This window comes from Coturnix japonica, chromosome 4, assembly GCF_001577835.2.
Source record: "Coturnix japonica isolate 7356 chromosome 4, Coturnix japonica 2.1, whole genome shotgun sequence".
Lineage (NCBI taxonomy): Eukaryota > Metazoa > Chordata > Aves > Galliformes > Phasianidae > Coturnix > Coturnix japonica.
This window is the reverse complement of record NC_029519.1, coordinates 39,151,592-39,174,985: the sequence shown is the minus strand read 5'-3', so window position 1 is coordinate 39,174,985 and position 23,394 is coordinate 39,151,592.

Below are 23,394 nucleotides of genomic sequence, written 5' to 3'. Positions count from 1 at the left end.
ACGAGTTTTTTCAGGGAAAGTTCAGAAGAATAAAAGCAATCAGGCAGAGAGTTGGAGGTCAGCTTTTCCTTACTGTTAACTTCACCTTTCAGATTAACAGAAAATAATTATAAAAATAAAGTGCAAATGTGATCAGTAATACTTCACCATCTGGAGAAGCTGAAACTCGGTGAAGTCCACAATAACAACAAATCAGCCTAATAGTGACACCTGATTAGTAAGATCAGCATGTTGCAAAATGTCTGTGCAATGAAGATAAGGATATTTTGCAGAAGATGCTTGAATAACTTTAATACCTGGATTTCTGGAAATGTATGAACTGCAGCTTTGGAAAGTATCATTTCCTTAAGAAACTTGCTGTGAAGAGTGTAGGAAACTAATGTTCATTTTATAGAGGTCAAAAACTGTGACTGCAGTCTATGTTGTGTGGCTGTGAAATAGGACATATTAGGCAAGTTACTTCTATCCTTTTGACATACAGAAACACAGAGCTGTTTACTGAATTTTCCCTGTTCCTCAGGTGTATCAAAGTCATAATCAAACATATTCATTTATTTTGCCCAGCAGCAGTGGTGAGAAATGCTTCTGCAGTCTGTAGAAAGGAAGGGAACTCTCTGTCCTTAAACATACATGTTTTGTAGGCTTTAGGGGGATTATCTGTTATCACACCAATATGATGGAAAGTTGCAATGAAGCATCCTGTCTCTCTTATACCAAAGGCAGGATTTACAAACTGTTGAATGTGACTTTGGAAAAAGTCATCTTTGGCTGATTTTTTTCCTCTTTGGGGTAGCTCAGAAGGCTGTGAGCTTTCCTGAACTTTTAAAACTCAGGGGAAACTTCTCTCTTAAAGAGACACCGATTTTAGGCAGCCTTTTGTGTTTTGACATCTCCCTAGCAATTTAATTACTATTTGTGGAATTTAAACTGTTGTAAACTATCACACACCCAGTTCATAAAATGCAGTAGAATACCTTATTACCTGGAATTGCTAATTATGTAAGTTAGGAGTTTTGGCTATCTTACCTTGCTTGTATGAGTATAGTGGGATTGGATCTCCAGTATTATGGGAAGGCGCTCCCCATTCTTCAGTGTTTTAGCTCTCAGATGGTGACACCTTCTTCTATAATGGGATTAAAGAAAAATTGCAGAGGTGGGTGTTAAGAACAAATTTTTCTCTAAAGAGTGCAACATGACCTGGATAGAACAAATGATCCCTGGATAGATGAGATGAGCTGGTAAAGGGGCAGCCTAGCTAAGTGCCCCACTGTTAGTGTCAAATTAATCTTCAGCCAATCGGTCCTTTGGGGAATAAAATAATTATTTCAACAAAATAACAATCTGACTCTTGTAGGGAGAGGGAAAGTTACTTTTCTCACTGAATCAAATAGAAGCAAACACTTCCCATTATTAATTCTTCCATTTTTATTCTAACTGCTTAAGCTTTGGGAATTTCTGAACTTCCTGTTTCATTTCTGGAAGGTGATATAAAATTGATTAATCAAGCAAGGTTACTCACGTTCAGGACAAAATAACTTAAGAAATTTTCTTCCCTTGTTGGAATGTTTTACGTTGTTGCTGGGTATTTTATAATTATTATTAATTGCAAGCACATTCGTTAGGAAGACCTCAATTTTAACATCTGAAGATCGAAGCCTAACAACAGTTCTTATTACTTGCTGACTGCAGACGTTTTCTTGTCCTTTTCTCTTAGAGTGAGCATTTGTTTTAAGTACATAAAAAGTTGCACATTGAGATTTATCGAACTTCTGCACAAGCAATGCTCCTCTGAGTGTGTTTGGCACACAGCACTACGTTGGAATACAAGGCTTTGACTCCCTCCAACCCTTTAGGCTTCACACTCAGCCCATGCAGAAGCTGATGGCACCCATTTGCTATTCCCTCTGGAAATTGTAGCTCCAGCACTGTGCCTCCTTGCAGCCAGATGTGCACTGCAGAGCTTTGTGCTTCCCAAAGTGAGCCAGAGCGTGGCAGGCTGGAGCTGCGCTGGCCTCTGCCTTAGTCTTGCTCTCAACATTGAGCTTCAGTTTATTCCTGCATACATGGCTGCATGAGACCATCACGTGGTGTTCTGTGGTAGAAGTGAACTTGCTGTTATGTAATATATCATTAAAGCTAGAAATTTCTGGGATACCATCCAACCAATTTAACACTGGTTCAGACTATGGGCACTGAAAAAGATGCACATTAAAAAATGCTGAGAGCATCATCAGTTCAGAGGAATCCAGAATACTCACTGAGCTCTGTGAATATTCCACCAACTACAGGACAGGCTGCATGGCTCTCTGAGCACAGGCTGCAAAACTCTGAGGAGTACATAGTGCTTACGTGCTCAGTTAGAATGCACAATAGCAGCCATTGAATGAAACAGTTTGATATAGGAAAACTGAATTAGGGAGAAAGATGGAAAGATTTCTTTTTAGGAGTACTCACAGGAAGATACTGCAAGAAGTCTGCAATAATAAGGGAGAAATCACTACACCAGTTTCTATGTAACAAAGTAATCTTCAAGAAAAACTGGCTTTATAAACCAAATAAAAATACACCTTCAAAAACAGACATAGAAGTTCAATATCAAAAGAAAAAAAAGGAACCCACAATGAACTCAGAAATAAGATTTTGTTACATGATCTTAAACTGAGTAATAGAGTAGAAAATTCAGTATGATTAGTGTTTCTGTTTCAGATTTTGAAAACATGTTGCCTTATAAGCTAAGAAACCTTGAAGTACATTAAAATACGCTACTTTTACCTCTCTAAAAATATACGGGATCGAAAGATCTCAAATGTGAAGTAATTTTTACTCTGTAAAAATAAACAACAAAACAACAGACCAAATAAAACAAGATCATTTCACATTCTTTACCTGTATGCATATTATAAAATGAGCTACTCTTATTACTGTTATTGATCCTTTAGAATTAATTTTTGGGTGTCAAACAAAATCATTTTCTTCTCTTTGTTTCTTTTCTTTTTTGAGGGAGATGGGTAGGAAGGTTATTATTTCTTTTATTAGTTAGTAAAGATATTTATTAGATAGATTTTCCTATTTTCCTGGATATTTTCTTTTAAAAACACTTCCATTGACATAACGTATTATGAAGCGTTGTGCTGTGAAGTGTAACATCAGCTTGTATCAGTCACCCTGCATTACTTTACATGCCCAGCCTGATGTGTCACTGCACAATAAGAGCAGAAACATCCTCCGTGACTGAAAGCACCAATAGCTTGCAGATGAAAACACTGTAAAATAATTTTTGTAGGCATGCAGATATACTGCTTGTATATTCACGCTCCCAATTCTTACGGGTAATACCACTTAACACGCGATTTCCCTGGGACAGCAGGAGGTTATCCGCAATACCAGTGCCAATAGAAAGCAGATCACCTTATTAAATGTTAGCAAAAGAAAGCACATTCTGTGGCTGTTTTAGAAATCAGAAATACCTACACACTGAAAAAGCAGTTTTTACTATTCATGTAACAGTCAAATATTTTGTAGAAAAAGGTATGCTGTTCTTGATAAGTTTGTCAATAAGTATGTTTTTGCTGTAAATTTGTAGATATGAGGATACTATTTTTGGATTGACCAGCTCTCCCTTCTGCTCCTGTCCCCACAAGCTGAACTAGGGGTTATTTTTAGATACAGTTGTGTATCCTCACTCTACAGAAAAGGATTTAATGTAACCCTTTTGTCATTAAGCATTTTCAGATGAAGAATAACGGAGCATATCCAGAGAAGAGCAATGAAGCTGGTGAAGAGTCTGGAGCACAGACCTTTCATAAGACTTACGGGAAATGACTGAAGGAATATGAATTGTTTAGTCTGGAAAAGAGGAGACTCAGGGGAGACATTCTTGCTTTCTAAAACTACCTAAAAGGAGGTTGTGTGAGGTGAGTGGTCAGCTTCTTCTCCCATGTAACTAGTAATTGGACAAGATGGAATGGCTTCAGGTTGCACCAGGGGAGGTTCAGGTTGGCTATTAGGAAGAATTTCTTCTCATAAAGAGTGGTTATGCATTGGAACAGGTTAATTAAGGAGGTAGTGGAGTCACTATCCCTGGAAGTATTTAAGGAAAGAGTAGATGTTACACTTAAGGACATGGTTTGGTAGGGAAGTATTAGTGATAGGCGGATGGTTGGGCTAAATGATCTTGTGGTCTTTTCCAACCTTAACAATTCTATGGTTTTCTAGGCAAAAAAAAGCTTCAGTATTTTATCTCAATACCATTATACCTGTAAATAAATTCCTGGACAACTCTAGAATAAACAAACAAGTATTACCAGAAAATATATCTAAAACAAAGTTCCTGTCTCTTCTTCTAGGTGTGAAATGCTCTGTTTTGAAACTAAGTTACTGATTAAAACATTTGGTGGCAAACATTAAACGATCAATGAAAAGCTGTCTTGAAACTGAAATTAAAGATACCAGACACTGAAGTAAGGAATTATTTTTCAAAGTGTCAGTTAAGTTCTTCACTGACTAAATTATCAACTTTCATAGCTTATATTTTATCATGAGAACTAAACATTATTTCATATCATAAGGTTTCCAGTAGTTTGATTTAAGTATGGAGTAATATACAGCTCTGCTTTATTTCCCTTTTCTATTAAAGTTATTGCTTTTATGTTTGCATACTATACTTTTGTATATTATTTGTCATTATTTTTGTTATTATACGTACGTATATAATATTAGTCTTATTATATACAACTTCTAAGATTTAAAAATATCTGTAACATGCTGATTGTTATTGCCCCTTGCTGTAAATGTCTGGTCATATCTGCTCAGCTGAACATGCCTGCTAGTTGCCATATACACTCAAGTGAACTGTCCTTGCTCTCTGCTCTCTGATTGCCCTCAGTTCTCATTCATCCTATACTATGCTCCAGGAAGGCTTTCAGGTCAGATAACTAACTGTTCATTCTTTACCCATTTTCTTAGAACTCCTTTTCAGATGTGTGGAAACAAAGCATTGTCCATACTCATACACGACCAGGAAGAACTTATCCTTTCCTCTGTTTTATTTCCCAGGTGAAGACATATGTGGAGCACATCATAAGGATGGCTCTCTCCACCCCCGGGGAGAGAGTGACAGCACTTCCAAAGAAAAGTGAACAAGTGAACGTTATCTCCAAATCCCATTCCTTCCCCAGAGATATTAGTCAGTGTGATATTCCTAAAACTTCCAGTACATTCAACAAGTCTACTTTAAGCTTACCCATGCAATTTCTCTTGGACGTTTCACCTCAATAAATAGAAATTCTTTCCTCCAAGGATCAGAGGACTGAGTAATTTGTACCAAGCATGAAAATGAAATGCTTTCTAATGCTAGGCTTATAATGGAACAAGTGTTGAACTACATGTGTCAAAAACACCACTTCTTTTGTGGCCTTCTATTATGGGTGCATTAGAGGTAATTTTCACTATTACACGTGAACAACACTGTCCATTCTATCAGGATTGATCAGGTTGTTGGTTTTTTTTTTCCCCTTTCCTACCACAAATCAAATTTCCCAAAATTATGTTTACTATATCATATATTACAGCCTCCACATAACTTCAGTGGCAATTACTGAAAATTAACATAAGCTTTTCCAATAAATTCACATTATTGCCTACCTCAACTTCCAGTATGAAACAACAGTTGCTTATCTTGTTTAATCTTCCTTGTAAGATGTTGGAGAGCTGCTTAAAAATTAAATGTATATAAAAGATTCTAGGTTTTTAAGATTTTAATTGGATGATCTTAGCATTATCTTATTTAAATCCTAATAAATAAATCTGTATCTTACTGATGATTGACTAAAACCTGAGGGGCTTACAGCCACAATTTATTTACATTAAATATAAATGTCCAATATGATATGCAATATATTTCAGTTAACTCTGGGAAAGACAATTTAAAGTGATGACCCTTGTATTATTGTTTTTTTTTCCTCCTACATTAGATTAACCACCTTCCAATTCATGCATATATTTTGTATTATGAATGGAAAACATCAGTAAGCAAAATATTTTTCATACTGCTGATTTCAACAAATACATCAAGTACAGCACACTTAAAAGAATCAAAATGGTGGCAAAAGCAATATTAAGTAATAGGATTGTCAGCTGAAGTATTTTTGTGCTGGACTTTTCAACAATGGTAATGCTCTCTTGTTTATCTTTCCTGTTTGAGAAATCATTTCAGCTTGCAGAATGGACAAATGAAAATATACTTCAGAGGCCTGGCAAACTTCAGCAGATGAGCTTGCCTGCAAGGCAGTAACTAATTAACAGAGTACTCCTGTAGCCAACTTTCTTTTTTTTCAAAGCAAGAATAAAAACCTCAACTTCCAGAAGTTGCTTAATCTTCTGTACTTTAGAAGCTAATGCTTAGAAGCCAAGTGCCCCTCCCTCATGAGGTCGTGTGGTAGCAGCGCGAGAAACATTTCAGCTTTTCTGGCTTCACTATTAGATACAACAGAGAAGTTCAGGGGATGCTGAAAAAAAATTACGATGGCTACTAGCACTGCAGTTTTTATCACAGTATTTTTGCTTATAAATGTTAGCACAGTGAGTAAAAAATAAATTTGGGATGTGTCAGTTTACTTTCTGTAAGATAATTCTACATTTGCAAAGCTGACTGTAGCTCTAGGACCGTAGTACTGGGAAACAACAAATGCCAACTTGGTTGTCATTTAGATTTGGAATTACTAACATGCTTATAAAAATATCTTGAAGGTGGAATAAAAAATTGCATTTTTATTAAGATGACTGAGTGGACCAGATTGTACCTAGAAAACATATTGTAAAACATTTGTAAAACAGTTAGATCAGTTGTCATTAAGATTTCCTCAGAAAATCTTGGCTTGAGTCATCATTTTTCTACAGACTTCAGGAAAGCAAAGATTTTGGCCTCTGCGTAACATGTAAAATAAATACCAGCTCTTTTTAGATACAAAAAATAAACTACTTAAATCTCAACTTTTTAGATTTTCTGAAAATGACAAGCCAAAACAAGGGCAGGAGTAACGTGAATGCCTTGAATATGGTTGACAAAGCATTAATAATCCTAACATAGAGCAACAGGATCTGAAAGTACAAAAGACAAATAAAAAAAAAAGTCCTCTTTCCTGGTGCATGCGACACAGCATAGCATTAAGGGATTCAAGCCTGATATCTTATTTTGGCTACCAAAAAATTACATTCACATGTGTGGATATATGTATGAATGACTTGAAACAGAAAGGAAAAATAAGCACGTTTGCTTTAAGCACTACTCAAAAAAAATCCAGATATTGCGTTTATCACGTTTCTGCTCCATAATCCATACTTGCAACTATTTACTAAGAAAATGCACCTAACTTCACAAGGGGATAAAATGAACTTGGTTTACTTATCTTGCAGATTGGACTTTTTATCAGCCTAAGAACAGCCTTTATTTCTGGAAAAAAATGTCACTAGGATTGTCTCAGGGTATTTCAAAAGTATTAAAAGGCAGCTTTATATTATTTCTGGTCTTGCCTGAGATTAATTCTTCACAGAGACTAAAATGAAAAATATCATCATACGTATATAAAAATTGTGCAAGCATTTCTAAAATATATTTTCTTCACTTATTTACAGAACACAACATCATCTAGCATCATATAATGATATAAAATCCTTTATTAGCTCCTACTGAGAAAAACCTGACTTTCTGATTTTATTGGAGTTAAAATTGCTTTTTGTTTGTAGCTTTTATATGGAAAACCATCCTGCCAATTTCATCCTCATGAAATCTTTGTAACTTGAAACAGCACACTGTAATAACACTCTGTATATGTAAAAGTACATCACCATGCACCAGAAAGCAAGTAGCAAGTCCATCTATACAAAACTAATGGAGATAGTTAAGTAGTAAAAATTATTGAACAGAAAGCACTTAATCTTTCAATGACAAGGTTATATGCATACTAAATTGCAAATAAATATTGCATGCAATTATGTGTATATGATTTTATTTTCGCTAGAAACTATAACATATCTTGTCATCATTTAAGTGAACATTTGACAATGAAGCATATCTTTTAAGTGTATTTTGAGAGTAGGGTATTCCTCTAAACAAATTATGCAGAACTTTGTGGCTTACTGATTAGCAGCTTTTTCTATCTTAGCAGCCCTGGGATTTAGCTGAAGTGATTCATACAATTTATGTGAATACACTTCTGCAATTGTAAGTTCATGGTTGAAACTTTGAAATATTATTCAAACTGTTGTATTAGGAATATGCTGTGGGTTTGTGACAGGGTTTTTTTCCCCTCCCCTTTTTCCTTCTTTCTCCTCTTATCATAATAGAATCATAGAATTGCTCAGGTTGGAAAAGACCTTCATCATCAAGTCCAACTCCTACCAAACCATTCTACCCTAACTAACAACCTGCCTTACTGACAGATTGAATGACACATTCTGACCCAGCCAGACTTGCACCTCTCTACATCAGCTGAGCAGGACTGCTTACACATGTGCTTGCAATACACTGTTACAGTGATCTGTGACTTCAATCCTGTGACAGGGAAGTTGAGGGAGACATTTTCTTTCTTGTCACAGTGCTGGCCAGGGCAAATTAACTATGAGGAAGGTGCAAGAAGCAAAAAATCTTTTTGTGGTTACTTCTGCTCTCCTTCAGTATAGGAGAGAGCTGCAACTCATTGAAGAGCAAAGGAAGCTGAAGAAGCAAGGGATTCAGATGCTCTGTCAGATTCTCATTAAGTTAAATCAAGGAACAATTTTGCAATTTTCTGTGGAGGTTTACAATAATCCTACAAGAACTTGCAGACACCAGTTCCAAGACTGGTCAGTGCTACTGTTAAGTATTCTACCATTTATTCTTCCATTTTTTCAGAGATAAAAGTTATATTAGCTGGGGATTTTCACAATGAAATCAAGAATCAAGGTTGTTGCTGGTTTGGAACCACAGATTCTATCTTCTGGTAGTTCAGTTATTTTTATTCAAATCTCTACTGCTCCTATATAATTGGATATTTCTATATGCACTAATTAGCAAAGAGCTTACTGCTGTTGCCAACATGAGTGCACAGCTTCTCAGGCATGCCTAGCAAGTGGAAGAGACATTAGGCTTAGTTCATCAGCGCAGCCTTGGCACTGCTGTTCCACATATCAGCCTTTCATTAGATCTAAAAACATGTGTCTGTATACATGGCAACAATGTCTGATACTTCAGCATACAACTACTTTTCAGCCTGCATTAAAAAAAAAAAAAAAAATCTACATTTTTTTCCCTCAACTCATTCAGTTATTTAGAGAGATAATAAGCCAGTCCTGCTATGGAGAAACAGAACACCTACTGTTTTATTTTATCGGTTATTCCAGAGGTTATTTTCAATTATTTCCTACATAGAGACTAAAAAAAACCACAAATGAAATTTTTTAAACTGAATTTTTATTTGACCTCTTTGCTAATTAGTGCATATGAAAATGTCAGTTTACCCAGGGGCAGCAGTTACCCAACTAGCAGTAGCTGACTTACAAGGAAATGTTACTATATTTTTATTCTGGTCTTTTATTAGCTGTAATTTGTGTTTCGTTTATGTTTATATTTATATGTATTTCAGTGCATTTTTATTCCCGCCTCATTAATTCATAACAAATTGCTGGCCATAGTCTTTCCTTCAATAGTTCACTAAGGAAGTTACTCCAGCAGTAATGGAGTATTGCAGCATGGCAATTACTGATACCATAAGGGATCCTGTGAACTGCAAGATTTTTCCTATTCTTATCACAATAACATAGCTCAAAAAAAGCAAGACTCCTACAGCATAACAAGGACTAAATACAAGAGGGCCTCTGGTCAACATCTGTAGAAAGGATATTTCATGTGATTCTCCTAGTGGCTATATAACATGTAAATATTATTTAAAACAGTAAAATTGTTGTATTATAAGCTATCTGTATTCATAGGAGTTATAATAATATAAAATTGTAAATAGAATGCTTCCTGCAACAAAGAATGGGAAATGCTATAATAGCAAAGGCCAGAGCACATTTTCAAGTGTGTGATGATGAAACTCTGAAATGACAGTCAAGAAATCACAGCACTACTGTGGCACTTTTGGCTAAAGCTTATGAGCAATGCCAATAATAGTCAATCCTCACCTCAGGACAGAGAAATATTGCAAGCGTGACCTGGAAAAGTCATTTCCAGTTATTTGCAAAGATGGAAAGAAGTGCTCCTGAAAAAACAAAAAAAAGTGAAAGAAACAAAATACTGTCATCATTAGCATTTCAGGTCAGAACGTGCACTACAGAGACACAATTATTTCACAATTCTCTCATACACACTCAATTAATTCAATTGTATGGCAATTAATTCTTGCTTTTTTTCCCTGCCAAGGTATTAAAAACCAAGTTGTTCAATTAGGAGCCATATTTAAGTTCAGCTTCATACAGGAAAGATAGATATTTTGCCATGAACAAGTGTAACCTTTCATTTACTCTTTTAAAAAAACTCACATCTCCAAAGATAATTTCTCTGCCTATACCTCTGCATTCCCAAATCAGGTACTGTACTGCTTCATCACCTCTTTACTGCTTACCCAACAGCAAACGTTTTGACACAATGGCACCATTGAATTCTGCAATTTTAAAAAATAGAAGCACCATAACTTACTATTTACTTCAAAAGTCAGAGAACATAGCAGACAGTTTACATCAGAAAACAGATTGAGTCAATTCGCTCAATTATTATTTTACTTACTCTCCAGCAAGACACCCTCACCTCGCCTGCCAACCCTTAAATGAGGTCTGGAACCCCATCAGCCTGCACCTGAGCTCCCACACATTGGCCCTGCCTTCCCACCAGGTGCTTAATCACTGCTGCAAGCCTTGATGTAGACTTTACACTACACAAACTCTAATTAATGTCTTGCTAATGGCGCACCTACTATTTTGTGGAAGGTATGTCAGAATTGAGTGAATTTTTAATTTGAGGCTCTCGACTGAATGTATTCTCTATTTATGTATTACACAGGAAAATTAGGAGGAAGATATAGATTCAGTGAATAGTTGTAGATACAGTTATGGCCCCTAGGAACAAAAATTCTATTTATGGCATATTTTTAATACAAATAGTATATCTGTTGTAGAACATAAGGTAAGTAAAAGAATGTGTGATCAACATAATAGCAGACTATGACATTAGCAGAGCACATGCTTAAATCAGTGTTTGAAAAGTATAGCGACCAGGGCCAAGTATAAAGTACTAATGTTGGTTCTACCTGCGGTAAAAGATGTGGCAATGAACAATAGAGAGAATAATATTAAGATCACTAAATTGTTAACCACTGAGTTTTTAATAGGAGTGAGGGCAAAGTATTGTTTACAGAATCTGCAAATTGAATGCTAGGGAAAAGGTTAATGGCTAGCAACCTTGACACAGCAGATTTTAGTATACCTGTTAAGTATGAACTCTATAGGCAAGTCTGTGGGTAAGCCACTGCTGAGAATAGAATATTAACTCTCCTGAGCCCCCTCATGATGTACTTTCACATTATCCTGACATACACACGTAATCATTGTAACAATAGTGCCTCTCCTTCTGGTATACAACTAGCTGCACAGGACAAGTAACAAATTGTCATTAAGTAATGCCTGGAGATTTAGGAAATAATCCTAACCACCAAAGAGATGCCCATGTATTTTGCTTTGCATTTAAATTAATATGGGAATGTCTTGTAGCTTTGTTATCTAAAAACTCATAGCAGGTACAGTAGGCTTATTTAATGACATCACTTTCTATCTGTCTACTTTGATTACTTTTTAAACTCTTTCGCTTATAAGGAGTTTAGGAACAAAATTACAAGACTGTTGAAGTTAATTAGTTATAGTGTCTTGCAAAGATGAGAAAATCTAGTGATAATTTGATTTAGAGTTTAAGCTGATTTTCTTGATAGATAACCAGCATGGGTTCCGAAGTGGCAGCCTGCATATAGGTTTTGCTCCTGGCACTCCTACCACTCACAAAATTCGTTTTTCAAGACCATTTTTGTTCTACTTGAGGTATATTTTGCTCAGGAAAAATGCATATATAGGAGAGTTCAGGTCAGGAGAGTTCATAATTCATGTTTTCGTACCCAAAACACATGGAAGATATAAGAGTTTGTCTTATATACTCCTAGCATATATTTTTAAGACATCATGACTGTTTCAGATTCTGAAACAGAGATTCACCACCAAAAAATCTACCAACAGCAGCAGGCAATCGTTTTTGCAACCATTTATCCAAAAAGATAACATAAACCACTGTAGAGAAGGGATGTGAGGGGAGCCAAATAATTTCTCTATGTAACAATAAGCAACCTGAGTAGAAAATACATTAAATGAAATATTTTTTAGTTTGGGAGTCAAATTATGTGCGTTTTTTAAATATCACTAATTAAACATTGTTTTTCATGACAGTTTCTGTCCTTTTAGTTCCATTCTACTTTACCTATAGCTTCTACATTAGTATACATATTGTTTTCATCAGGTAAGTACTTTTTTGTTGTTGTTTCTCTGTTATTTCTTTTTCAAAGATCATTACTAACCTCATGGGTATGATCATGTGTAGTTGTATGTCAAGGAGAACTCCTCTACATAATAAGAAACTCTAAGTATACAAAAGATTGAAAGTATTGTAAAGATAGGAGAGGCAGTCCAAGAATTACAGTTTCTACATTTCAAAGCAGTGGCCCAAGGGCTGAAATGGCTAAACATGCTAAAGATGGGGAACATATGGAGGAGAAAAGAACAAGTCAGCCTTACTGCAAATAGGGATGCTTAAAGAGAAATGTGGTAAGGACAGTTATGAAAGGACATATAGTGACAGTTAGTGAAATCTGGTGCAAAATTTCAGAAATAGAATTGCCCACTGAGTCTTCTTTCCTGCTGTAACTCTAGGAAATTAGATGCATATCTAGCCAGTAAAATGCAAGAGTGGATGTTCTGTGAATCAAAGAAAAAATATGAAGTGATGAAGTGCTACAAAGCTTTCATCCAGATAGAGACTTCCTGATCGTTTACTTTATTTTAATCTGATGATTTACTTCCAATTAGTCAAAGGCCAGCATATTCCTCCTACCATATTCATATAATGTAAAAGAGAGTGTTAATGCAAAAAGGAAAAAAAAGGTGAAAACCTGAAACAAAGAAAAAATTTTGACCTGAATGTGATTCCTAGCATTCACATACTAGCTGTTGTGTCAACAACACCAAAGAACTGTTGCTTATGTAGAAATGTTGCCATTTCCTTGTATTAGTTCTGTATTAACGAGAAAGCTAAGCTGTGTGTATTGTGTTGGACACTGCTTCAGGTGCATATCAGATAGGACAAAAAATCATCAGAAATCCAGAAAAGACATAAAAAAGTACCAGTCAGCAATACCAACAGGAGTGGATACTTTAAAATATGGTATCAAAACTAAACCAAGAGCATTTTGGTGGTTACTTTTCAGCATAATATCACAGTTCTGTAGCTGAATTCCAGCTGATAATTACACGTTCATAATTAACATCTCACATGTGTCCCCTGAAAAACTCATACTATCAAATTTCATGTTGAAATGGAATATTCTATCATGCTCTTGCTTAGTATAACTTGTTTCTAAGCAAAATAAATTATCAGAATAGAATGGAGAAGTGCAAGAATATCAACAGAATAGAAGCAATTTTTTCACTAGAAATGAAAACCTGATGACATACAGTAATTTCTTAATAGAGCACCCAAAACGATCACACCGTCTTTCACTTGTACGTGCAATACTTGCCAGCACTTTATTCTCTTTACTAACCAACTACTAATATAATTAGTTTAAATTATATATAATTATATAAAATGCTAAGTATTCAAAATTAAACAAAATATTAGAAAATTATAACTGCTTTGTAAATATATATATAATGAAATATAACTCATTTCATAGCCTATGTAAAGGAAAAACAAACAAACAAAAAAAGCTACTACTTTCCTGGTAGTATTGTTACCAGGAAAGTATCATACCAAGTATATACTGAAAAACACAGGTAAGGAGTGTTAAGTTTTAATTGATTTTTATAAATTTTCTAAGAATTATTTTCTTTTGTAATTTTGAGATCTAACAAAAAACTAAAACAGTGCAAATTTCAGTTAGGGTTGCTTCTGTCAGACTGAACCGCTATATCAAAAAAGAAAAATCAGAAATATTTATATTATATAAATACTATATAAATATTAATATTATATTAATATTATATCTGAAAAGCTCTTCAAAATTGCAATCAGACAAATGACCTTGCACTACAGAATTAGGAACTGTTACTCTTTCCAGCTCAATGCATTACACAATGAGAGAGAACAACTTCATTGGGAGTAACTGACATACCAGCCTACAGTATTTTACATCCTGGAATGAAGGTATCTGTTGTCAGTGGAGTCTCAGAAAGCAAAAGGCAAGCTTTGACTTGTATGTCCCATAGTTCGAGTGATGACACTTTGGAACATTACCAAAGGAAATTGCTTTATCAGTATATTCTGTAAGTAAGGAATAGATTATATGATTTAAAGAGAATTTATAGACAAAAATTTGAAGGAGAAACAGAAATCAGCCTATAGGATATGTTTCTGCATCTTTTTCGTCAGCAAAGCATTTGGATAAATAACCTTTGACTTTTCACTCCATTCATTCTGTTTCTGCTCTCTGGCTTCCTGATTCTCACGTTTTTCAGTGTACTATTGAGAAAATGGCTTCCAGTTGTAGTCACTTGGGTCTCCTTTATGTATTGGGCAAGAAACTTAGTCAATTCACAAAGGAGACAGCATCAAGAGAGGGAATGGCAGAAACAAAGAAGTCTGTTTCCACCACTGCAGCCCATATGTGCAATATGTGCCCCTGGAAGTGGTCACTGATCATTCAAATAGGGTCATGGAATCTGAGCACTCCTGCTTTGTGAATTTAGCTTCAGAAATCTGCCCTGTTATCAAGGGAAAAGAAGTTTTTTAGACATTATAAAACAAAAGCAGAAATATTTTCAAACCAAAATCTTAATTCTGTTTCCTTTAGCATGTAGGTCCCTCACAATATAAAAACAACAGCATAAAATTGATGAGGATGAAGGTATTAGAACACAGTAACTCTTTACTTACTAATTGTATATAATAGTCATTAAAAAAAATAAATGCAGTATTTAAGAGAAATGAAGACATGTTTTTTATTACCATATGGGAAAAATCTCAGCAACAGAAAGAACAAAACTGGTAAGTTACATGATTTCTAACTTTTGTTTTAAGTCAGTCCAAAGCTGAACTTGAAAGCTGAGCACTGCTTCGTATAAACTTTACTGGAAATTTCACTCGGTAATTTATGACTGGATTTTAACTGATGCCAAGGTTGTTTCTAAAAACAAATACAATATGTAATTCTCTTAGTGTGCAAGGTATACACATGGAGGAATCAGCAATGTAGTATTGTAAATTCTTCTGAAGACATTGTTGATTTTCTGTTTTATGCTCTTTACAGACTTTGTCCTTTAAGGGAATACAAGAAAGGCTGTATTCTATCACATACAGCCAGTCTCTTCTGAAAACTATTTTTCTATATTAGTAGTCAAATTATCCCATGCGAGCAAAGTTCGAGATGATGAAGATAAATGCTTAAAGCAAACAAGTCTCCACATTTTTTTCTAGACATGAATTTTCACAGTCAAACAGTGAGACTCTTTCATTTTAATCAAATAATGAGCACTCTCCAAAATCTTGCAAAATTTAGGGATTCTAAAACCACACAGCATTAAATCTAATTCATGATAAACTGGACAAACCAGAGCATGCTTTCACAAGAAGATGCTCAGTGGTAGTCTCAGTCATTTGTGGTACCGTCAAAAAACTCATTAGTTGTTCCAAAATGAGCATTAGAAATTCTAAATTAATTACATACAATAGACTTAAATTTGTGAGACGCTTTAAAATTATCTACCAGTATGTAGATAGTCAGTGGACTTCAGATGTGGGTGGGGGTTGTGTCTAAGTATTTATACTCACGTTGCAGCTTCTCTCTATGTTCTTCCTTCAAAAAACAAGACTCTGTCACATTGCATATTGAAAGTAGTTTGCCCACCTTTAGAACAAAACACAGATGCTTGTTAATGTTTATGTACTTTCATCATAAGAGTACTCCTGGAAAATTGTGATCTGAGAGTTTGTTACACTTTTGTTGGTAACTTGGATTTGTATTAGAAAATGTTCATTGCTGTATCATCATGCTGACTTCTGGTGAGGAACTGGAATATTTTGGAACATTTATTTTTATCATCCTCAACTTCCTAATCTGATCTCTGGTATCTACGGTTAAGGATGAGGGTTGTGCTCAGAAAGGTGGTGAGTTCTTGCAGGAGTGAGATTAGCTTCCAAACACACTAATGCGTATTACCTGACTGTTCCTGTGAACCAATGAAGTGAAATGAAAGAAAATATTTTACTCTGACACTTTCCCACCTTTTCTTTTTATCTGTGAAGTTAGGGAACAAAATATATTTCCTTACAGTAAACTCCCACAGCTTCTCAAGACAAAACAGTAATTTACAAAGTGGTCTACTGAAAACTCTGATGAAATGATTGTTGTATTTTTCACTCCTAAACACATGATACATGATATAAATTATCACTGGAAGAAAGACAGGCCAGTTCTCCTTCACTTTTTACTTCACTGGCTACTTCACAAGAAAATAAGCATGAATCAGGTAAGGTTCAGGAACTGTGGAGTAGAATGTCTGCACAAAGGCATTAGAAATTTGTATTTCCAAATTCTATATCTGCATCTCTAATAGAACTCTGCTTCATGTTCAGCTATTTTTCAAAAAGCAGTATTCCCCTAAACTTTTTAAAAAGTGTTCATTCTCAAGAATTCATCCCTTTTCTTGCCCTTAATTCTTTATTAAACTTAATTTACCTCATTTTTGGAGGATTGTTTCAACATTTTCCCATTTCACAGAATCACCAATGTTGGAAAAGACCTAAAAGATCATCCAGTCGAACCATTCACCTATTACCAGTAGCTCCATTTGTTACTAAACTAATTTGAAATGATATCAGAAGCTGACTTCTGCTAATTTTCTAGTCGTTTTTCATGTCTTTGTAAAATTACGTTGAATATAGCCATTATTTTTATACAGACAGTAGACAGAAATAGAAAGTTTGTGCACAGCTTAAGTGTTTAGCAATATAACAGACGAGTAAGGAAGCAAAGAATGATATGGAAGGCCTTAATGAAAGGCTGCAATGCAGCGAAAAGAAGCACAGATATATGATGACAAAAGAAAGTGCAAAGTAGAACTGCAGTCCGCAGAGCAATGATTAACTCACTAGCACACAGGTAAAGTATTGCAGACCTGAGACCTGATCAAAACTTGATTTTGTGATAATACAGAAGGTATCCAAATGGTAAAGGCTGACATCTATACTAAATATGTATGCAACATAGAAATACGAACAATGAAAAAGATGTAAAGCAATGAAAATAGAGCAATTTGGATCCTAGAGTGAGGGGAAAAAAAGCACCCATGTGGTAGTCATCCAGCCAAAGATGAAAGAAAAAACAAACAAAAAAACTCCACACCCTTTTATGAACATCACAGTCACTTCAGCAAAGATCTCTGGATGTTAACAATTTGCTGCCAGTCTCTGTGTCCTTTTCTTGAAGGAGACCAGTAATGGCAATTTGATCACCTGGAAAGTCTGAATAAGGGTGAGCAGCTTCTCAATAACATTGTATAACTATAATCTTAACGAGATTTGTTTAATAATAATTAGATCATTTGCAATGAGAATGTATAGCATCATTGCAACTGGACTAACCACAATAAATTCCTGCAAAATTACCAACAGTATTTTTAACTTCCTGTACTTCTAAGAAAAAATCACATTAGTTGTCAAGGCAAATAATTCAAATCAGTTGGTTTGCATGTTTTGCTTATGAAAGACTTATTATAGATTGTGATTTTATGTACCTTGGAACCAGTAGGAAAGACATTTCTGTATCATATAAAGTGGGCAGGGCAGAACCAGAAATTAAAACCTGCCTATTTTCTGGTCCATTGCCTTGCTCACAAGACCATTCTTCTATGTCCAATTTTGTACAATAAAGAAATCGTATAATATGGGTTTTTTAAGCTTCATTTACAATGATATGTCTGTAACCAGGATACAATTTCATTGAGTTTGTCTGTTAAGCAACATGCTTCACCTCAGTTTCTTTTGAAGATAATAGATCCTTTGTATGCAGTAAGTACCTTTCCTTTAACAGCTATAAATTATTGTAAATATATATTCAGAATTAACTTTAAAGATCGAGCAATAGCATTATGATCATAAACAAATTTGTTTTGTTTATTAACAGTGAACACATTAGATGGAATACAATGACAGGAGCTCTGATGAAAATACATCATATTTCCTGTATATTATATTCAGAAGCTAGTACTGTAAACATTATCAAAACTATTGCTTTTCTTTTCCCAGTCAAATGTTATCTAGAGGTAATAGAATAGTAACATATTACTTTGGTTCATTTTTGGAATTAAACTAAGGAAATAAATACTAAGGTCTCAGATTATCATTGACAAGGGCTGATTTAAAGAACTCTGTAAGCACTCAAGAATCAATTTAATCAGCTTTGGAAACTTTTTTAAGTTATATGCAACGTAATGCCTTCTCTGTACTGGATTGAATTTATGCTTATGCGATAATCCATCTTGTTCCAATATTGTCTGTTTCCTCTAACACAAAGACAAGCATCCATTTTTTATCTTCAAGCAACCAAGTAGCTGTACATGATCTACATTAAGGTAAGGGGATTTAAATTATGCCAGACTGTGGGTGTGAATCTTGTGATTATTATTCAATGTATGATATTAAAAATAAAATAAAATAAAATAAAATAAAATAAAATAAAATAAAATAAAATAAAAAATCAGAAAGAATAACTACCAGTTATTGACATAAAGTTCCAATGAAACTTCTTTTGTGATAAATTACAATTTATAATTAGCTTAGAAACAAACTAATTTGGTAATGAAGTGCTAAATATCAATTGTACAAAGATATCTAAAACTGTTTAGCAATGAGAAATAGCAGTTTTTCAGCTATTGAATATAACCCTGCAGCACAACTAATAGTAATAGACAAGCCTTGGTTTTCTAAGTTATTGTGTGTTATGAATAGTCTCATATTTTTATTTTGTCTGATTAAGGGAAAAAGAAAATCTGTATAAATTTTTTGCAGTAAGCTCTTATATTCCTGAATCAGTTCTTATGCCTTATTTCCTAAATTACATTTACAGACAGGAGAAAAATATGTTGGTCAACTTTGCAGTAAGAACTATGTACAATTCTTTGAAAGATTTGCATTGAATTTTCTGACAGCTTGTTACAAAGTTGTCTGAACACTTAGCAGATATTTTGAAAACATATAAAAAAAATATCAAAGATTCAAAGCTACTGCTATCATCAGCAATCATGAAATAGAAGTGCTATTGTAGTTTTCAGGTCTTACAACTCTTGCTCTTTGTTTCAGAACACAAGTTGGGATATTTTACAGTAACATAATTCATTTAAAAAATCCCCTAGCTAAATATTGTTCCTTAAAAACACATTTAAATTGTCATGCCCTTTTACTAAGTGACAAATCTAATTGCTACAAACACAAACATGGAGAACATATTGTCTGAAACGTTATGTTACACGTGTGTTTGACTTCATTTATATTCTTCTTCCATCTAGCACAGATAAGGTGCATCTTGTATTTGATATTTTGGGCATGAAATCTTGCTGGGACTCATCACAACCAAGTGCGTCCAATTTTCTCTCCTAGCATGAAGCATGTTGTTAACGTTATTATTGTTATCAATTTTTTTTTTTTTTTTTTCAGATCTGTGCTTGAAATATAAATATGCTGAACAGCACAGGTAGAAACTTATTCATAAGCACTGGAATTAAGCATCTTCTCCTTTCTAAACTACAAATTGAAATGTTAATTTTTTTTCTTCCTGTGTAACTACAGAAAATATCTGAAACAGGCAAATCTCTGCTACTACATTCCAAAACTAAATTTTCATGCAGCAGTGAAGCAACAGCTTGACAGTCTGCCCAATTGGAACGGTCATAAAGTACAAATTCCCCTACTAGTCAACCTGAAATTACTTTCCAACTTGGCTGCAAGGAAAACAAGGAAAACACATTTTTGTGTTTTATTTTGTTTTCTATCTATGAGACATAAAATTAATTTCAAGTCAAGAAAATCTTCCAGCACTCACCACAGCAGAGTCAAGAATTCCAAGAGCAAACAAAATCCACAAGGATATACACAATCCTTGTAGAGTTCCCTTGATGATAGCTATGTTATCATACTGGTATTTTATTTATGAAGTTAAGAGTGTTTTTACTGTTCACTAACTAGCAGTTGTTTTAACCTCCCTGTCTCCAGCACTCTTTTCCCCTTTCTTCCTGTGTCCTCTCCCAGGTTATTACTGCAACTATGAAAAAAAATTCATATTACATACATTTTATTCAAAGATCATGTATAAATGGGATAGCTAAGAAGTCAAAGAACATTAGCACTCAGCTTAATTTCTACTTCCTTGGGAGGTGGTTGTTATTATAAATATTGCCGTATGTTTGACCTTGTCCATAAACTGTACAGTAGAATTCTTCTTTTGTAAGTGAAAGTATTATTTATATAGTGAATATACAAATTTATTTAGTGACTGAATACAAAGTTGTTCCTCAAAAGGACAGGAAAAAAAGATATAGAAATGTCTTTGCTTCTTTTATAACACATGGGGAAAAAAATAGAATAACTTAATGCTTTACTGTATACAACCTCACTTCAAAGTTCAAGACATAAGTCATTTTGTTTGCAATATGCAGCAGAAGGGAATGTTTTTGATGTCAGAGTCACTTAGATAAATAGCCCTACTTAAATCAACATGAATTAAGCTTCTAGAAACACTGTTTGTAGGTCTGGGCCTATGGTACTTGTACATCAGAATAATCAGGAGAAATTTTCATATGCATGGTTTGTTTCCCTGAAGGTTGAGCAAGAGTTGTGGTCAGCCAGCATTAGAAATTACTTGAGATGAATAGATAAATAAGTTTCACAGATCTGAGCTTCTGCAGAGCACACAGGCATTTGCACATAAGGACGACCCTTCTGCACTGATCAGTGACTCACACCTAGTCCAGTGGCAATAAGCTTCCTATGGGAATTATTGTGTTATTGCATTGCCATCTGTGCTGGTGTCATGTTGTGGAAAGTTCTGAAAGTGCACGAAAGAACTGCTCTGGTTTTTTACAGGAAATATTGCCCAGCTAACAGCATTTGGCTATGCTGTCATTCTTCCCCAGTTTCAACTGCTCTAAAAAATAAAGGAATATCCATCTCATTCTCTTTAAGCTACCTCATATTACTGCCGTGAACCTCAGGTTCACTCTAAAATCAAGAAAGGATAAATCTGGCAATTAAAAAAAAAAAGACTTTTCATAATTGTGTTGTCTTTATTTTCAATTGACATTTGTCAATATGAATTGAAATATTCAGAAAATCTATAGAATAACTGTATTTTTACATCCTTTGTTAATAGGAATTAGAGCAGTTTCAGAATCATTTTTTTCAGCTTGCAACACATTTTTATTCCTTTATCTAATTTTTGTTGTTTATTTTAAATCACTGAGAACAAGTTATCAACAGTTCAATATTAGCCAAGCAAAATTCTGGGAACATCACAGTAAATGGAGCTATATTGCACCTGTTATCCTCACATTTTTGCACAAAACTAATTTTGTTAAGGATGTATTTTCAAAGAGATAAAGAGCTTCATATTGACTTCCACCAGGAGTCAGCATGCTTTGTGATATCTCAATTTCATATGCAAGTTTGGAAGATAGGAAAAAGAATGGAATACAGGACTTTTAAAAAAGGAATTCAAAATAGAAACAAACAAACAAAAAAAAAGTCATGAAAGAAAGAACACACTGAAGAAAACTATTGCCTCTTCCCTTTAGCTCTTTTTCAATCCACTCCACCCAGCAAGTGTATTGTGCTATCTAATGGTCTGAGGAAGGTGAAGTAAGAGGAGAACTGAGTAATATAACAAAGGTGCTATAGATTCCTCACCAACTCAAACCCAACTGACTCTGAAATCACGTTAGGGCTATGCTGAAGGCAGAGATGAAGTTTTTTTTGCTTTTGCAAAGCCATCTGCCATATCTCTATCTGCAGAACCATCCTAGGTTATGCACAACCTGGTTAATCCAGGCTCTGTCCAGTTGGATAAACAGATGAGATATTTATGCTAAGAGGGTTTTCAAGCTTCTCTGCAGACAACCACACAGCTGGCATCCTCTGTCTCTCTGCTATTGGAGGGGAGAGCAGAGCTGAAGCAGCAGAACTTGTGTCTTTCCAGCCATTACCACTCAAGACTGTACTGAAACATGCTTTAGCAATGATTCAATGTAACAAAACAATCTGGATTGCTCAAAAAATAAATAAATAAATAAAATAAGAAAGCCCCCACAATCATCTATCCTAGACATAAAGCAATCTAGTTGCAGCTGAAACCTGGACATGGCTTTCACGCACCAAACATCATGCTCAGCTACTATGAATATATATATATATTCATATATATTACACTATATATGTGTGTATATACTATATATATGTGCATATATTGCATTATATGTATTATATACTCATAGTGTGTGTGTATATATATGTGTATATATATATACATGAGATATTCTTATAATAATAAATGCAGAATCTTAAGCAATATGGGAAAACAAGAACAAACAAAAAAGCAAGGAAAGAGAAATAGAAAAAGAAGCCTGAAGAAATCATAAGGCAGAGGTGAAAAGGGAAAACACTTGAGTACCTCAAACAATGAGTTTTAGCTTAGCTTTTGCTTAGCAATCACATTTTGTTAAATCCATACTTTTTCCTATATAGCATAACATGATATGCATGATAGTACATGAAAATAGCATTCATTTGGAATGTGAGTGTGGATAAAGTATTGGATAATGGTGGGCATTTAAAAATGATTACGTTAATGGTGCTAATAATTCAGTAATTAATTCTGTAAAACATAATTTTAAAAAATTCAATTAACTTTGAAAGGCAGAACTGCTCGAGGCAAATGCCAACTACTTTTTCAGAAAACAAACAAAAAGATTCTAGTTCCTTTGTCCCCTCGTCTTTAAAGCAATTATATTTTTCATGAGCAAGAAACTACAGCTCATCTCTTGAATCATGGAGTACCAATCGTGTTATGCACAGTAGGGGAATCGACCATTTTTTAACCTATTTTAGACTTCCAGGGTTTG